The sequence below is a fragment of the Mercenaria mercenaria genome, chromosome 1 (genome assembly GCF_021730395.1).
Source record: "Mercenaria mercenaria strain notata chromosome 1, MADL_Memer_1, whole genome shotgun sequence".
Lineage (NCBI taxonomy): Eukaryota > Metazoa > Mollusca > Bivalvia > Venerida > Veneridae > Mercenaria > Mercenaria mercenaria.
In genome coordinates this window covers 23264707-23283976 of record NC_069361.1, presented here as the reverse complement: position 1 = coordinate 23283976, position 19270 = coordinate 23264707, and the positions used below count along the sequence as shown (strand labels likewise).

The following is a 19270-nucleotide window of genomic DNA, read 5'->3' as shown; positions in this document are numbered from 1 at the left end:
TATTTTTCACTATCAACTGATCTTTGGTATTTTAGAGATATTATACGGTGAGAAAACAAATTGGCATAGGAATTCGAAAATATCAGTATATCTGTTCATTTTATCAGTGATGAATGTATATGTGCACCGGATCCAGTCTCTTTATCAACAAACCCGACGTTATAGAAAATATCAGTTTTGATTGGCAAAATATTTCTGATACGCTGCCTGCCCTGAAATTCGCTTCGTAATATCTATGGATTTAAAATAAAATCTCGCTGTCCATACCAAGGAACAAACGCAGGTATGGATAGTTTTCTTTTGTTGGGTTTAACGTCGCACCCACACAATTATAGAACACATGGCGACCGTAGAAGAAAACCCCGGGTGCCCTTCCATGCATACTTTCATCACGGGCGGCTACCTGGGTAGAATCACCAACGTTCAGTTAGCCTGCTGGATAGCTTCCTCCCATGAATAATTCAACACCCCGAGTGTGGAGGATGTTTCACGCACATATTTTAGAAACTGAGATAATGTACAAATTTGTAAAACACGACATCTCATTCACAGATATCTTCTGGAAATTCTGGTCGATACTACAGCTGCACAAGCAGTGCTATAGAGATAATACATGAGCCGTGCCATGGGAAAACCAACATAGTGGCTTTGTGACCAGCATGGATCCAGACCAGCCTGCGCATCCGCGCAGTCTGGTCAGGATCCATGCTGTTCACTAACAGTTTCTCTAATTGTAATAGGCTTTGAAAGCGAACAGCATGGATCCTGACCAGACTGCGCGGATGCGCAGGCTGGTCTGGATCCATGCTGGTCGCAAAGCCACTATGTTGGTTTTCTCATGGCACGGCTCACATAATTATACTTACTCTAAGCCTGTCTCCCTATGGCATTTGCAGCAGTTTTATTTAATCAACGGCTTTTCCTACTTCCGATACCATAGCAACTCATAGATTGTCGAAGAAAAAAGCCATGCATCTGCACAAAACGTATCAAAAGACATATAGTATATGACATGTATTTGACTGAAGAGCTTGAAAACTAACAATCTATTCTCAGATCAAAACAACATAATCATCTCTCATTTTGCATTGACAAGAAAAAATGACGTTTACACTTGAAATGCTGCATATTTAGAAGTTGGTTATTTATAAAGTAAATCCAAATGTAATCGTCTTACTACTGAAAAGAATTTTGTACAAACTATGCACTCTTGATTGCAATATTTTTTTTTAATTTTTAGTGGGTAGGGGATTAGGGTGGAGGGTTTAGACTCGCGCCGACTCCATTTAAGTTTTTCAGCTTTTTATGGTTGAGGAAGATCCCAGGTGCCGCTCTGGTCATTGTTTCAGATATGGGCGGGCAACTGGGTAGAAGCACCGACCTTTCGTAAGAATCTGCACAGCCAACAAGGTTTCGAACATATATCGGTAAGGGGCAAGTGCTTTAACGCCAGAGACCTTCACCATTCGGTCGCGGAGAAGGAATAAAGGTACTGGCATATCCATAGAGGTTTTTGTTAACTTTTTGTCTTCACTATATATTTAAGCAAAGAATTCTTTATATCATAAGTGTAACTAGGTAGATCTTGTTTCGTAAGAACTGCTACAAATGTGTTCGGCGTAACAGACTCGTACAATTAGGATCGTAAAATACTAAATCATGTCCTATATATCTCTGGTAAATTTTCTTGGAATATAAAATCAATGTTGAGGTTAAATGACTGACAATGTTTCAAGACTTCAAACAACGAATGAATTCTGACATTTTTTTAATTAGCGTAACGTTTTGTGTTACATTAAGCACCAGTAAGTAAAAAAAAAAGAATACTTAAACATAGTACAGTACAGTTCTTTAAAGCGACAGTTGACCGCTTATATGTTCCCGTGTAAACAGCGTTCATCCAGTCAGATGCAATATAAAAACAAGGATAAATATTCAACAGGGAATGCCAAGTTCCAAAAACGTGCACATACAGAACAAACACATGAGGATAAAATGAACAAATAAAGGAACATTTTGAGGTACCGCCTTGGAACGGTCAGTGGCAAAAACACCACTGAGGAGCTTTAACCGGTTTATGGTGCGCACCTAACCTCACTCTTACCACCGCCATGTTCCAAAATATCAGGACAGTGTAAATAAAAGTAATATTCGCCAGATGAATCCCTAACACATGCAATGGCAACAGAATGCAGGACTTGTAAAATTTAAAAATGCTGTTCTAAATTTATATGAAAAGCAAAGCTGAAGAACCGAAAATAAAACGCATGTACTCAGCGCCTTTGCAAAAGACAGGAGCAACAAGGGAAACATCCTTAAGAACCCGACGAAACAGATCGGAAGACAGAAATCAAAATAGCTCAGTTCCGGTGGGATTTAGAAACTGCCTATCGTAGAGTCCCAGAATACTCTCGCTGGTCAATCGTTAATGGCAATATCTAAAATAAATAAGTACCTACATAAGTTTACAAATATTTGTTAAACACAAATTAGATCTTTTTGATAAATTAGTTGTACCTATATTAAATTACGGGTGTGAAGTGTGGGGCTTCCATAGTGGAAACGCAGTAGAAAGAGCACATCTTCAGTATTGTAAGCGTCTATTAGGTGTCAAAAACAACCCAAAACGACTTTGTGTTTGGTGAATTAGGCAGAGTACCATTGCAATATTACAGTTTTTATGCAATAGTTAAATTTTGGTTAAAAAATTTACAATCAGATTCCAAGAAATATATCAAAATCATATACAATATGTTCTATCAAGATATTATAGATAAGCCAAGGACGAAAAACTGGTGTTTTGTTAAGAGATTTATTATTCTTACTTGGATTCCCTGGTGTTTGGTATTATCAAACAGTTGGTGATATGAACATGTTTCTTTTTTTTATTAAACAACGAATAAATGATCAATTTATGCAAAATTGGAGAAGTAGACTACATGACTCTAGTAGAGCACTTTTATAATAAAAACATTGCTGATATTAAATTTCAGCCATATCTCGATGTAATCAATATATCAAAGTTAAGAGTAAGTCACTAAGTGTAGCTAGGCTACGATTATCATCTCATAGACTTTGCATTGAAACCGGTTTACTGGATTACTGGAAACGTCCAAATATGTTTAAATTCATAGAACTGTTGAATTCGGAAAATAGCCGAACATTAAGTTTTGTAAACAAAGCATCTACTATGAGATCAGACTTATTTTATTATATATTAACACGTAATTTAGGAATATATATGAAATTAGTTATATGTAACGTTAATGTTATGTATACTAGTCGTTACTAACTGCACATTTGTTTCTGCAACAAACAAGCATTAATTTTTACCGTTTTTTCTTGCTTTTCGTTTCAGACAAGATAGACATCAAAGTGGAATGTACTTTTTCATAACTTTATAGTAAAAATGATCGTTATGATTGACATGTGTGTTGATAATGGTGTTACATATTTTATGATAATCAAATTGACAAATACTATTAAACATGTTTATCAAAAACCACTTGTGAATCTTACTTACAAAGTTTACTATGCAGTGGTATAGTATTGATCACATTATAGACTTTTTTAAAGTGCCTCGATCGTTTTGCTGTTGCAATATAATATGTATAATGTACGACAAATTGTGTTGTAACGTTACAAGTATGTGTACATTAGGTTTACTGCAAATTTTGATTTCTGTCATATTGTGACAACTAATGTTTCATACAATTATATTTATTAAAATTGTATAATTCAATGCAAATATGAAATTATATTATATGTACATGCCCGTCATATTATTCGTATTATTTGTATGTACTAAAATTGCCACATGGGTCTATGACCTAATGGATATATGAAAAAAACTTTTAAACTTGTTGATTATTCATAACAAAAGACGTGATGTATTATTGAATGCTGTAATGATATCTGTCTGTGTATTTGGAGAAATGTTCACATTACAATATAAAATCAAATCTGCCACAAGGGGTGCACAATTTGTTCTCATGGGAATACCAGTTACTATTCCCAAACCTGGCGTAAATATTGTTCAATAAACAGAAATTGCCTAACCCAGGAAGCACAATAACGTTGTGACAATGTTGTTACAACGTTGTGCTGTACGTTGTGACAACGTTAGAAACAACGTTGTGACAACGTAAAAGTGTGGAGTCGTGTCAACGTTGCGACAACGTTGTGGCATAATGTTGTGTTGCGGTCAGATACAACGTTGTGACAACGTAAAAATGTGGAGTCGTATCAACGTTGTGACAACGTTGTTGGTTAACGTTGTGAAACCACCAAAATACAACCTACTTTTGACAGCTCATGTTTAAATAAATAAGCAAAACAAAATTTCAATTACATATTTTAATTCAAGATCTAATTATAAAATTTACTAAAATATTCGTTAAGTTCAGAAACAACGAAAGTAATCCCTTAAGCAGTATATGGGAATACTGCACCCCTTGATAATACAATACAGTTTAAAGCATACGTAACAATTATTTAAATCCATCAAATACAAAAAAACTTATGTAGTTTAACAATAACGATAATTCAAGTCCAAAATTATAAAAAGATTATGTAGTTAAACGATAACGATAATTCAATTTAATTAAATACAAAAAATCTTATGTAGTTTAACGATAACAAAATCTAATACAATGCCCACAGGAACAAGGTAAATACGGACTTCATGAGCGGCAAGTTCAGCAAAGGTGAACTAGAAGATGATTTTGAATAAAAATGCATGTCTCCCCAAATGCATAGTCGTATAGGCAAGAAGTCAATAGGGGAAAGGAGCAAAAGTCAAAGAGACAATGATAGTTGGCTGCAAAAGGGATCATCTACTTGGCATGTCCAATCATCCCACTAAGTTTCAAAATTCTGGGCCTAGTGGTTCTTTTAAAAGTTATGAAATGGAAATTGTTTCTCATGTTCAGGTCCAGTGACCCCCCAAAAAAATAGGGGTCATAAACTCTGCATGTGCAATCATCCTATTAAGTTTTAACATTCTGGGTAAAGTGGTTCTCAAGTTACTGATTGAAAAAAACATCTATGTTGTATACCACATAAAAGTGGTCTTGGTTTTTCCATAATTATGGTCAATTATAAAAAAGTTACAATGTAAGTTATTTATAGTAACAACTAAGGGAAGTTAATCTTTAAACCCCCCCCCCCCCCCCCCACCCCCCCAAAAAAAGTTGCAAGTCCACACAAAAATCTTACCAGGTAGAGACAGGTCAAAATACATCTCAGAACTGGATGTATCATGCATGTTGCATTACAGAAAAGTGATCTCGATTTTTCCCTACGACTAGTAACGAAAAAGTTGCAATATAAGCTATTTATAGTAACAACAAAGGGAAGTAATTCTAAAGAAGGGACCTGCGCATAACACTCCGTCTCATGATGGTGTACAATTGTGCCAAGTTACATCAAAATCCCGCTATGCATGAAGAAGAAATGCTTTGGACAGTTATTCTTGTATCTGAACTTTAGCCTCTGTGACCTTGACCTTAGACCTAGGGACCTGGTTCTTGCGCATGACACTCCGTCTCGTGGTGGTTAACATTTGTGCCAAGTAATATCAAAACCCCTCCATGCATGAAGAAGAAATGCTCCGAACAGTTTTCATTCTTGTATCCTTTGACCTCTAATTGTGACCTTGACCTTAGACCTAGGGACCTGGTTTTTGCGCCTGACACTCCCTCTCATGATGGCGAGCAATTGTGCCAAGTTTCATCAAAATCCCTCCATGCATGAAGAAGAGGGGCGTTCCCATAATACGTCCAATTTTTCAAACGGGCATATAAAAAGAGCAATAATTCTTAGAAAATGATCCTTGATAGAGTTACCTCCTCTTGTCTAACAAATTGGGTCATCACAATAAATTATGTCTAGTATAATGTCAATACCTATGATAAGATATTGGGTAATTGGATTGAAAAAAAAAACAACTGAAAATTCAAGGTCCAAAAAGGGCAATAGCTCAACAAAAAAATCATTGAAAGTCACCTAGTCAACAGAATGGGGTCACCACTGTAAAGAAGAAAAATACCTTGTTACACTGTATTGAGAAATTGGAGACTGACGGACAGTAAGAGGTATTTACTCTGTAAAAACAAATCACAGGGTTACCTGCATTGCAATGAATATAAGAGCACCGCCAAGCGGGGCAATATACACCCGAAGGGTTACATCAGAGGATGGGCGCAAAATTTAAAGAACTTGACTGTTGAAGCCCAAAGGACAGGAATAAAAAAAAAGAAGAAAATCCAGAAAAAAATTCCAAGTCCACAAAAAAATTCTTACCAGGTAAAGTTATGTCAAAATACACCTAAAAATTGGAGGTACCATCCATGTTGTACCACAGAAAAGTGGTCTCGGTTTTTCCCTATGGCAAATAATAAAAAAGTTTCAAAATAAGCTATTTATAGTAACAAAAAAGGGAAGTAATACAAAAAAATTATTGTACGAGAACAAACAAGGGATCTGCCAAATAAAAACAAGAGCACTGCAATGCAGAGCAATATACACAAAGCAAAGTCATATATGACATTTGACCCCCAAGAGTGACCTTGACCTTGAAGCGAGTCATCTAAAACATGCCCTCTGCACGTCGCCTCAGTGTGGTGAACATTTGTGCCAAGTTTCTTTGGAATCCTCTAAGCAGTTCAAGAGTTACAGAGCGGACACGAAACACACTTATATGACCTTAAACCCCTAAGTGTGACCTTGACCTCTAACCTAGTCATCCAAAACAAGCGCTCTGCACGTCGTCTCCATGTGGTGAAAATTTGTGTCAAATTTCTTTGAAATCCTTCAAGGGGTCCAAGAGTTACAGAGTGGACACGAAATTGCTAACGGACGGACAGATGGACACCTGCGTCATAACATAATACGTCCCTTTGGGCGTATAAAAATGTGTAAAAGTGAACAAGTTTTTCAAGTTTCAAATGGTTACCTTTGACAGTTTTTGAGAAAAACAAAATTTAAGTAACGCAGACGATCAATAATTTGATTTTCTGATAAAAAATAGTAAAAGAAATAAACAAAGAATGTGTTAGAATAAACTCTCTTTTGACCTTTGACCAAAGTGTGACCTTGACCATGGTTATATGGATGCAACTTGTGTGCAACACATCAGAGTGAAGATATGCGACAACAAATTTGAAATTCTCTAAGGGTCTCAACAACAAGAGCTGTCCGTAAGACAGCGCGCTCCACTATTCGGTGATTTGACAGTAAAATGAATATATGTCTCAATAGGAGACCTCTACTTTAGAAGGAAGATACATCAAGGGGCATAATTCTGTCAAGAACACATATTAGAGTTATTGGGATCGCTACCACACATGCAGATGATGATGATAAAGTGGTCACTATCTTTTAAAGTACCAAAGGTATGTCTATAAACGAAGCTTTCCAAAAAATTTAACATGAAAATAATTCCAAGTATAACAAGTTTGTGACCTTAACCTAAGTATAACATCTTGGTGACCTTGACCTTGGGTATAATGGGCCGACCCCCTGTACATACTTTGTTTGTATGCTGGACAATGTTTATGTAAAGTTACAGAAAGATATAAGCAATAATAACAAAGCTATGACAGAAAAACAAAGGTTGCCGAAAAACTTTAACCTTAAAAATAACCAAAGACGTCACTATAACACCTTGGTGACATTGACCTTGGCGCGTTATATTATTTCAAAGTGTTTGCCGATTTGATCAGTCGTGATCAAATCAACAGATGCTTACTGAAGTATTAAACTGGCGGTACAGCCGGTGTAACATTAAATATTGACCCCATTGATCAAAATTTAATGTTGAAATGTTGGTGGGGCCATTTCTCAATGTTGAAAAAGGATCTTTTGATCAAAATTTAATGCTGAAATGTTGACGGGGTCAATTCTCAACGTTGAAAAAGGACCCTTTGATCAAAATTTGATGTTGAAGGGGTCAATTCTCAACGTTGAAAAGGATCTATGGGGTCAATTTTCAACGTGGTCAGTATTTAATGTTACACTGGCGCGTAATAAACCGAATCAAGTCCATTTTTCAACAACTGTTGATTTCTCAGACTTCCAATCAAAAATTCATTACTTTCCTGTGTAGAAAATACTAGTAACATTATTAAAAAGGTACCATTAGCATTATACACAAACAATCAAGTTTCCTTATTTCAAAGCATTTGCTGACTTGATCAATTGTGATCAAATATGCTTACTAAAAGGAGACCTCATTCAGTTGCCATGTGATGTTGGGGAGATTTGCTCTATACGCCTTTCAAGTTGCCAATCTATTTTTCTTTGGTATAATATACAAGTTTGGAGTCATGCTGTGAAATATTTAGAGCGTGAAAAGTTTTTGACTTGACTGTTCAAAGAATATTAAGTTCTAGATAATTTTTTTTACTAAGATCCTTTATGAATACATTCTCATCCATCAGAGGTTCGTCAAAATCCCGAGACGAACCTCTGAATTATTTCCATCGTTTACTTGGTGAGCATGCGCACTCGTAATTACTATCGGGAGTGGTTTCAGCCAATCATTGTTCGCCATTATTTGGAACTCCGAATTGAAACTTTAAAAAATATGTAAACAAGATACTTGCTTACGATGGATAAAGGCTGTATTCCATGATTGCAATAATAAAGATTTATTCCTGTAATTCGACGTTAAGAGATTATCATCAAGAAATAATAATATTCGTCGTAAATGGACATCGTATTCCCTCGATAATATGGAAAGGACGCGGTCACGCTTTTCAAGGACGATTTTGATTGGTTCGCTACGATTTGTCGCGAAACGACGCTGATTGGCTGAAACGTTTTACCTGTAATGTAACCAAATCATAAATATCGGCGAAATGTGCCAGAGGTTCATCCGGGGATCCACGGTAGACCTCTGGTATGCGAGTATGTTATGAATACTGGCCCAGATCTAGTTTAACAATATCAATAATTCAAATCACTACTGTATGTTTTTATTTTATGCCTTCTTTTGGTTCATAAATATCATTCAGAGATCAGGCTATATGACTATCTGTATTGAGCAGTGAACTTGTTCACTTTCTACAGTATATAATCATGGGCCTATATCACCAATACTGGTATTAAACAAAAGCTCATGACGTCAACAAGACCGCTTCAAAGTTCTTTGAGTTATGTAGTTTGAGCAAATTGACATAGCTCAATTTTGAAAACTGACATACTTTCACACACACTAAAACCCTTGTGAAAACTTAAATCACACGCAAGTCCACATTAAAGACATTACAGTATATCTCCAAATCCTCTGGCTGACCGTCAAATCCTCCCTGCCTGCAGCAGACGCACCCGTCACACCTTTCTGTAATAATATTGAATGTTTTGTTTTAATATAATTCATTAATATTAAGTACTTGTGTAAAACAATGTCAATGACAGAATGATTCTGGAGCAAAGACACATTATTTGTTTAAATTGTTTCTGAAACTTAAATTTATGTTTTAAGCAAAATTTAAGGATGAAGATTTGGTTCTTTAATTTTATATCAGTTCAACCATCCTGAATCCTGCAGTAAAACCTGAATCAAATTATGCTGACCTTTTTAGTGCAACACCAAAAACAAAGAAGTAAAGCTGAAGATTATCAAGAGCTCAATTTACATTTAATGTTGTAAATTTTCTGACTTATCCAAAAAGCATCAACACTGAACAATAGAAAAGCAATAGAATCTAAGCCTACCTTAAATTTCAATCCACCTTTTTTGAATGGAGCATGTTTTAAAAACAGCATCCTCAGCTTCTTTTTTTTGTTATTGTCTTATGAGTTTTCATAAGAGCATCTGAAAAAAAAATCATTACAGTGGTGTAAAAGTTGTAATCAATTGCCGTTATCACAAAAGAGGCATCCACATTAGGCGCCATGCTCACGTTAATTTAAATCTTATATTATATTAATGAAACAACAAATGAAATTTAAAACTATCTAAAATAGCTATTTAAATGGATTCCCGCTTGATTATGATGTTTTAGATAAAACAACAAATGAGACTGAAAAATGGTTTGAGAACATGAGGCCCAGCTGAGCTTTTTCTTTTCTGAATTGTCCCCAAAAAATACCTGTCAGTGATGATGATTTATGTTATCAATATTCTAAACATGTTGTTTTTTTAATTACCAAGCTACCTATCCTCTTTCTCTGGACATGTTAAAAAACAAATTTACTCCACACTGTAACAGTATACAGAACTTACTCAATATTGACCTGCAGCCAGCATTGGCCTGCAGATAGCCAGGTCTTCCAGTTCCTTTTCTCCTCTCATTCCTTTCAGGGAATACAATGACCAAACCTTATTCGATCCCGTAAAAGTCATCATCAGACGACATGTGGTGTCAACATCTTTGCTACCGAATGTGCAATAATATTGGGACTGTAAAAAGGAAACAGAACAACAGTTAAACTATTGTAAATATGTAGGTCCAATCAGTTCTACAGCAATCGTATTGACAAAAGTAGATCGCATTATAAGAACAAGACAGTACTCATTGAATAAACTTTTATGCCATTAATGGTATCAAATGATTCAATTTCAGTCATTAAACCTTTAAAATTTAAATAACTAGAGCTATCACTGAAGGTGATGAATATCTCCATATCGTATGGCACATAAATTGCTTATTTTTGAAGAAACTGACTTAAAAAAGTATCTCAAGTCAAGGTGAAGGTCAAAGTAACATGTAAATGCACGTGTTCTTGCGCTCATGATGGTGATGTGCATGTAAAATTATTTGAAAATTTAGAGAGCAGTTTAGGAGACATAACTGTACATTAAGAATTTAACTTAAGAATTTACATCATGCAAAGCTTGGTATCTACATGCATTTATAACCATCTCTCATGTCTCACTTGACATGAGGATCATACCAATTAAGGTATTCGCCACCTCTCCGTGTGAACAGGCCTGAAGACTGACAAAGAAACATGAGATAGCTTTCAGATTTGAACGGGTTTTTAAACTATGTATGACATACTTAAATATTTACATCATGCAAGTCTTGGTATCTACATGCATTTGTACCACCTCTCCTAATCTGTCCTACTTGGCACGAGGATCGTAACATTTAAGGTATTCGCCCCCTCTCCATGTAAACAGGCCTGAGGATTGACAAAGAAACACGAGATTTGAACTGGTTTTTACTACGTATGACAAACTTAGGTATTTACATCCTGCAAGTCTTGGTATCTACATGCATTTGTACCACCTCTCCTGTCCTACTTGGCATGAGGATCGGACCAATTAAGGTATTCACCACCTCTCCATGTAAACAGGCCTGAGGATTGACAAAGAAACACGAGATTTGAACTGGTTTTTACTACGTATGACAAACTTAGGTATTTACATCCTGCAAGTCTTGGTATCTACATGCATTTGTACCACCTCTCCTGTCCTACTTGGCATGAGGATCGGACCAATTAAGGTATTCGCCACCTCTCCATGTAAACAGGCCTGAGGATTGACAAAGAAACACGAGATATCTTCCAGATTTGAATTGGTTCTACTATAGCTTTCAGACTTGAATTAGTTTACTATAACATACTAAGTAGTGACATGCAAATCTTTTTAAATCTACATGCATTTGTCCCACCTCTCCTGTCCTACTTGGCATGAGGATCGGACCAATTAAGTATTCGCCACCTCTCCATGTAAACAGGCCTGAGGATTGACGAAGAAACACGAGATATCTTCCAGATTTGAATTGGTTTTACTGTAGCTTTCAGACTTGAATTAGTTTACAATGACATACTAAGTAGTGACATCCCAAATCTTTGTATCTACATGCATTTGTTACCACCTCTCCTGTCCTACTTGGCATGAGGATCGGACCAATTAAGGTATTCGCCACCTCTCCATGTAAACAGGCTTGAGGATTGACAAAGAAACATGAGATATCTTCCAGATTTGAATTGGTTTTTACTATGTATGACGTACTTAGGTATTTACATTATAAATGCAAGTCTTGGTATCTACATGCATATGTACCACCTCTCCTGTCCTACTTGGCATGAGGATCGAACCATTTAAGGTATCTGCCACCTCTCCATGTAAACAGGTCTGAGGATTGACAAAGGAACATGAGATAGCTTTCAGACTTTAGTTAGTTCCTATGTTTGATGCACCTAGAATTGACATGCAAGTTTCGGTATTTACATGCATTTGTATGACCTCTCCTGTCCCACTTGGCATGAGGATCATACCATTTAAGTTAATCGCCACCTCTCCATGTAAAAAGTCCTGAAGATTTACAAAGAAACCTGACTTAGCTTTCACACTAGAATGAGTTTATAATATGACCTCAGTACTGACATGCAAGTCTTCGTATCTACATGCACGATTAAAAGTAAATCTGTAGTATGTATTCACACAAAGTTTTGTTTGCAGACGAGTATCGACATCTGTATTTTTTCAGTAAATAACAGGTATCATTACTTATTCATTAGGAAATCTATTACTGGATGGTTAGAAAATCCTTGAGGATTTGCTAGCCGTCTGGTAAAGGGATCTCAGATCGGCTAAATCTCAGACTAGGCATTCGGTAACCCAGACGGCTAGATACATCCTTGTGTTAATTTTATTAATTCAATCAGGTTTTCTGAAAATTTATTTTCGTAAGTACGCAGCTTATCTGAAGCTCTGATTTAATACTTATATAGTTAAAAATATAAATAAATCTGAAAAGTAGATCCCTTGGAAGCACCGACAACAAAACAATTTTAACAAACAGTGAAAATTGCAGACTCAGTTTGATTGAGTCTGTTCATGAGCAGTTATGGATAATGTAACACTGCCCACGCCCCCTATCACCGGCTTAAGCAGTAATCAATCTTCAAATCTAAATGAGTTGATATCAATGATCCCGAAGGACCAGAAAATACATCAACACTGAGATGAAGTCGGGGCGACTTTTATGGCCGCCACACAGCACTTAACATCCGCTGTTGTGCTGTAAATTTAATCTGAAAAGTAGATCCCGTGAAAGCACTGAAAGACTTCGAAACAGAAATTAAATAGTTGCGGACGCACTGGTCGAGAGGGCTAAGACGCTTTCCTACGGAGGCGAAGGCCCCTGGTTCGAATCCTGGCTACTCCCACTGTGGTGTGTCCTTGGGCAAGGCACTTTATCACGACTGCCTCAGTCGACCCAGCTGTAAATGGGTACCAGCAAATTGCAGGGGTGAGGTATAATTGGTTTTAACTGTTTTAATATAGGGTCGCAGAAAAGTTCTAGAGAGCTTATGTTAATTGTTTCACCAAGCAATGGTAAATAAAAAATTACCTTTACCTTTACCAGTGCTGAATATTATATGGAAAGTTTCTTGTTTAACAGAAGTGGGTGGGGTATGGCAGCAATTTGCATTCGTTTTTTTTTTCTTTACAGAAACTAGACTTTAGGGTTTTTACTGAATAAATTTCATGTTGCTGTTAACGAACGCATATGTAGGCTATTTGATCTGCAACAAAATCTTGACTTGGCCCAAATCTTGGGATAACTTTGCGCCAAAATGAATTCAAGAATAATCTAGATATATAAGTATTAATTATATGTACTTACCTCAGTCTTACGTAAAACACCAGATATATCGATAGTTAATTGAAAGGAGATTTTATTCAGTTGTTCTAATGTGTAACAGTATCACCGAGAGACACCAAAAATACTATCGGACTTTGTAAACATTCGCGCGCCATGCAGATATTCAGGTGTCAGTAGGCCTACATCCGAATCAACGTTTCTTTTTAAGAAGGAGATACTCGAAGTAAATTTACGAAAAAATATTTATGTTCAATGATGTTACAGTATGTTCGACAACTTAAATTGAAATAAACGAAATTATAATGGCAAAATATAGATTCGAACCTATCGCACGAAATCAGCTTTACATAATGAAATACTACAACAACAACAAAATATTGACACTAAAATAGATCTAACCTAATTTTTTTCAAGAAACAAGCTTATTTTTCAGAAGTTTGAAGTTCAGGTCATCAGTATTTCTGATGTACCCTCATAAATACATAATTTGCTTAAGCGTAGGTCCCAGGTATGATCGGGCGGGAGTAGGGTGGGGGGCAGGGGGCATATTATCCTTCTAACAATTGGTCAAAACTGCAGGGTTAAACTTAGAATGCATAAGAAGGGTTTTTTTTGTGTGATTTTCTGTCAATATTGACAACTTTGAATTTTTGGAAAATGTGAAAAAATAAAGTGATCCATCTGTATGAAATAATTTCTATGTTTTAAATCTACATGCTTAATGTAATGAGTGAAAAATTTCATTTTAACTTGCAGTTATGATTTAAATTGTAATTTTAACAGATCTCATACAACCAGTCTATAAATTTATACTGAAAAATCTTCAGATTTATGGATTGTAAATATATTTACAGAATGTCCATAAAAAAAAAGAGAAAATTCTAGACCTGCATACAGCATATGCTGTACAAATTACCTATATAACTGGCAATGTTTTGCGGCAGAAGGGGAGTGTTGGTGTTGGAGATAAGGTGTCGGCTGCTTACCATGGAGATGTGGGTTTGAACCCTAATAATGGGTCATGACAGTTAACGTCCTCATTAAACGCCATTCCAAGGTTTTCCCGGATTTGGACTCAAGCTTTATTCTTCACAATCGAGCGAAAAAAATTAGTATATAAGGGAGTAGCAAAGCAGTTCACGTATGAGGCAGTTGACAGCTGCTGAGCAGGCGACCTCGGTAGCTCCGCAAGTAGGCAGGCTTTTCTAGGCAACTGTCGGTTTTGAATATACTTTCATAACTACTCTTTCACTGAAAATTGGCAACATTGTAAAAACGTTAATATAACGTTACCTTAACAACGTTGTGATTCAAACTTGAGTAAAACGTTGTGACAACGTTACTTTACAACGTTGTGACAACGTTACAGCACTGTTATGTACACAACGTTGTAGCTCAACGTTTGCACAACGTTGTACTAACGTTGTAGATTTTACAAGATTCAGATAAAAACTCAGTGTGTCTTTTTATAGGGTCTTTTCAGTACATTCACACATTGCTTGCATAGGACTTTCTCCTATACATTTCTAATCACTATTTTGAATAGTTCTCAACGTTGTTACAACGTTGTCACAACGTTGTAAAATAACACAACTAACATACAACTAAAACACAACGTTGTCTTAACGTTGTGTGTTTGCTGGGAACAAACTTCGTCACAGTTCTAAAGTAAGTGTTTACCAGAGTTTTGCGTATACTTTATCGCAGTATCTTTTCGCGTGGGTTTTTACGGCGGTTAGACATGATGTTAGTGACTTAGAAATATTTGTAGTGGTAAAAGAACTTGAATTAGCGATGCAACGAGCTTTATATGGTTGTTTATGCAATTTAGGTATCCAATATATGACTGGAAGTTTAATGTGTTGATCATCTATACGAATTTTCAAATTAGAAACTTCAGTGATATGATCAGTGACCAGATGCTGTTCAACAGAAGGACTAAATGTATAAGTAGGTGTTGATTTCTTAACGAGAATCGACAATATCAAAAACATTACGTTTCCGAGATGATGATGTGTCGGGATCAGCATTCTCACGACGGCATCATTAACACAAAAAAGTTTCGATGGATTCAGCAATCTGACCACGACGAGCATCAAAATTAATATTTGGATGAATTCTATATTTAGGGTCGTCTAAAGAATAAATTACGAATTTGCCTTTCTTTACTAAGTCATGTCATTTTTAGCTGAAATATCCTTATAGTACAGCAGGAGGTCAAATATTACACAATATCTTGCAAATTCATATTCTGGCGTACCATATTAAATATACAGAGTTCTCTAAATTGCTTTCCATTATATCCTGAAGTTACTTATATTTATTTTCGAACACATACCATGGACTTTCCGGATAATTCATTTTCTCTTTCCTGGAAAACGTATTTTAAGTAATCAATTTATTATAGTGTTCTCATATGGTGTACCCCCGGGGTCTGCACTATTTTTTTGCTTTAAATTCGCATATTTACTTTCCAGATTTTATTTACTTCACAACAGCGGGTGTTAAGTGCTGTGTGGCGTTCGTAAAAAGTCGCCCCGACTTCATCTCAGTGTTGTTATATTTTCTGGTCCTTCGGGATCATTGATTTCAACTCATTTAGATTTGAAATTGAATACTGCTTAAGCCGGTGCTAGGGGGCGTGAGCAGTGTTGCATTTTCCATTACTGCTCATGAACAGACTCAATCAAACCGAGTCTGCAATTTTCACTGTTTGCCTTGTTTTCGGTGTTTCCGAGGGATCTACTTTCCAGATTTTATTTACTCCACAACAGCGGGTGTTAAGTGCTGTGTGGCGGCCGTAAAAAGTCGCCCCGACTTCATCTCAGTGTTGTTATATTTTCTGGTCCTTCGGGATTATTGATTTCAACTCATTTAGACTTCAAAGTTTGAAGATTGAATACTGCTTAAGCCGGTGCTAGGGGGCGTGAGCAGTGTTGCATTTTCCATTACTGCCCATGAACAGACTCGATCAAATCGAGTCTGCAATTTTCACTGTTTGCCTTGTTTTCGGTGCTTCCGAGGGATCTACTTTCCAGATTTTACTGAGATGTAATTATATAAATAAAAAGAAATATTGATATCAAAAAAACCTCTATAAAATAACCTGTATTTCGGGATGTAGTTTCTGTACCGTCTCTTGAATTTCCAAAACATGTTAGATTACTATATCTACGACAATATCTTATTTAAGATATCCGCTTTCTTAAGTTGTCGTCTCATTTACTGTAAAGTGTATGTTCTCATGTAAAGTCATGTAAATGTCTGCAGCTGCATTTTATGTATCTAACCTGAAATAGAGTGCAGCATACAAAGATTAACGGTCTACTTCATCTTGTTACAACAATCGATGCAAAACATGATGCTCTTAAAATATATACTGAAAATATTCAAAGACTAGAGACTAAATGTATGCTTCATGTCATAAGGGCCGAGTGTCATTACTTGCAGTCGGCTAAATACAACCCGTTAAGCTAAACCACACGTTGTCTGGGATGCTATAGTTTTGTGTACATTATCCTCAAAATGTGTTGAATAAGAATGTTTTTCTTATCATTATTGGTACATCTGAATTCGTGTCTTAAAGGTCAAATATTAGTATGAGTACAGAAAGACTATTGTTGCATGTGAGGCTAAATTGATAATGTAGATAAAATAATCATGTTTGTTGTCTGTTAGTATCGATAGTAACATGACTACGCTGTTATTGTCTGAAGTGATGCTTATATTTTGTCCAGTTTCTCATGAAACTAATTAACAAAACACAGACACTATTTAGAACAAAAACAGTATAGTTTTACGTAACTGGTCATCAAAGGGTTGGGCAATCTCGAGGATATTTGAAATGTTGGACTAAATATATAAATTCCCAAGTATCTCTGCAGATATTAGAATAAAATGAGCCTGTAAAATGGTTCCAAACTGTCTAAAACAGTACAGACAAACAGACTTTATGATCTGTTGTTGGTAATTGTTTTTCATGCAATCAATTAAGGTTGTAAGATAAATACAGCAATATTATTGTCTATATTGGAAACGTTTCCAAAGTTGAAGTTATGTGCGTTGTATTTAGATTGGCCAATCCATTTATATATTTTACTATATAACAACAAGTGAAAGGGGTAAATCATAGAATTAACAAAGCGGAAAGGTGTCTAAGGGTATTATTTTATGTTGCTGGCTCGTCTCGACGAGCCAGTATTACGATAGGATTTTACTATTAAGTCTACCTAAAAGGCAGAACATCTCCTAAACCTGGCTCTCAGCTTTTTACTTTCATTACAAATGCAAGCCAGCAACCAAGAAAACAAAATAGCATTTCCTTTACGAGAAGAGTCCAATTGAAAGCAGGCTTACAAAAAGTGACCAATCGAAAGCTGGTTTACGAAAAAGTCATGTAATCCACATAGCGCAACCATCTTATATTAATGAACACAAAGAAGCTCAATGACACGCAAAGGAACAATCTATGCAAGTAGAAAATACATCGATTGCCTGTCCCTTATTGTAGTTGTTGAAATTATGCAGAAAGATTCAGATTGCTCCTTTTCTGGAAAAAATGAATGAATATACGCCTCAGAACTATGAAGACAAGATCTGAAATAGTAATAAGGCAAAATTTCAAGGCGTTATCAACACAGAATACAGTACCCTTCGTTCCTTTTCGGTTCTTCTTGTTTAATTTTTCGTTTTTTCCCTTCCTTCCTTTTCGGCTCTTCTCGTTAAATTTTTCGGTTTTTGCAACTCTCTACACTGGAGGTTCCCGCAAAACCTGTAGATGTGCAAGACATAATTTCTCATCGCCATAGCTGTAACTTATAATATGAACTAAGGCAAAGCCTCAAAGCGAGCTCAAAGAAATCGGATTTATCTAAAAATATTATGCATCATTCATTTGTCACATAGAAACTATTCACTAGTCACAAGAGTTCAGGAGAACCTATTCGCTTGAAAAAAGTCTACATCTAGTGTCACCATGCCTATAACAGTGAATATCATACGTTGCAAAATTTATGGAAGCCGGTGTCACGGTGACGTCATTACCGCGTTCCCGTTTCTTTCTGCTTATTAATGACATTTTTTCCATTTTCTGGCCGATGCTTGATCTTTTAAATGCAAATAATATTTTTTTCAAACAACTGGAAATCATTCTTTCATTCTTGTTGAGTGATGAATAATTTTTAGCAATTGAATGAAGTTCTGTATTCACTCCGGAAAGAAGTACTTCCTGTGAGCACCAATCCGCTAGAGTGCGCTTTTTTAAAACTTACGACGAAACTTTTCAAATCCATCACCAAGTGTGAAAGTATACTTGCGTTACGGTAAAGCTCGATTCTCGAGCAGGCCCGAAGGGCCTGCTCTTCGAGCTCGCTATTACGCTATATGATATCCATCGCCGTGACAGACCCTATAATTTTCACTGGCATATCACTGTGCTTCATAACTGCCCTGTTAGAACAAGAGCTAATCGAGCCACTTTCTAGCTTTTTAAAAAGCTAAACTTGTGAGAGTTTACGATACTGGAAATATGCTGACTGGTTTAAAAATAGTCTTCGGCCACAAGCTACATGAAGCTATATTACGACTGTCACCTCGTTATAGTTAGCGTACGTTGCGTGGATTTACATCTTCTTGTGTACTGTATTTTGTTGCTATATGTATATTTATTTTATTTTCTTAATATGTTTTCTTGTGTATGTAAA

At 36.0% G+C, this 19270-nt stretch overlaps 1 long non-coding RNA gene across 4 annotated transcripts; it reads right to left on the bottom strand.

Annotated features, from left to right (window-relative positions):
- Nucleotides 1–8898: 8898 nt before the first annotated feature.
- LOC123536709 (uncharacterized) lies at nt 8899–13715 on the bottom strand. 4 transcript variants are annotated; one of them, XR_008370791.1, is made up of 4 exons: nt 13590–13715; nt 10232–10408; nt 9721–9820; nt 8899–9343 (listed from the first exon to the last, which is right to left on the bottom strand). It is a non-coding gene; the product is annotated as an uncharacterized LOC123536709 (long non-coding RNA). The 4 variants fall into 4 exon arrangements; XR_008370790.1 differs by lacking the exon at nt 13590–13715 and adding an exon at nt 11010–11253; XR_008370789.1 differs by lacking the exon at nt 13590–13715 and adding an exon at nt 11022–11252.
- Between the last annotated feature and the right edge of the window lie 5555 nt (nt 13716–19270).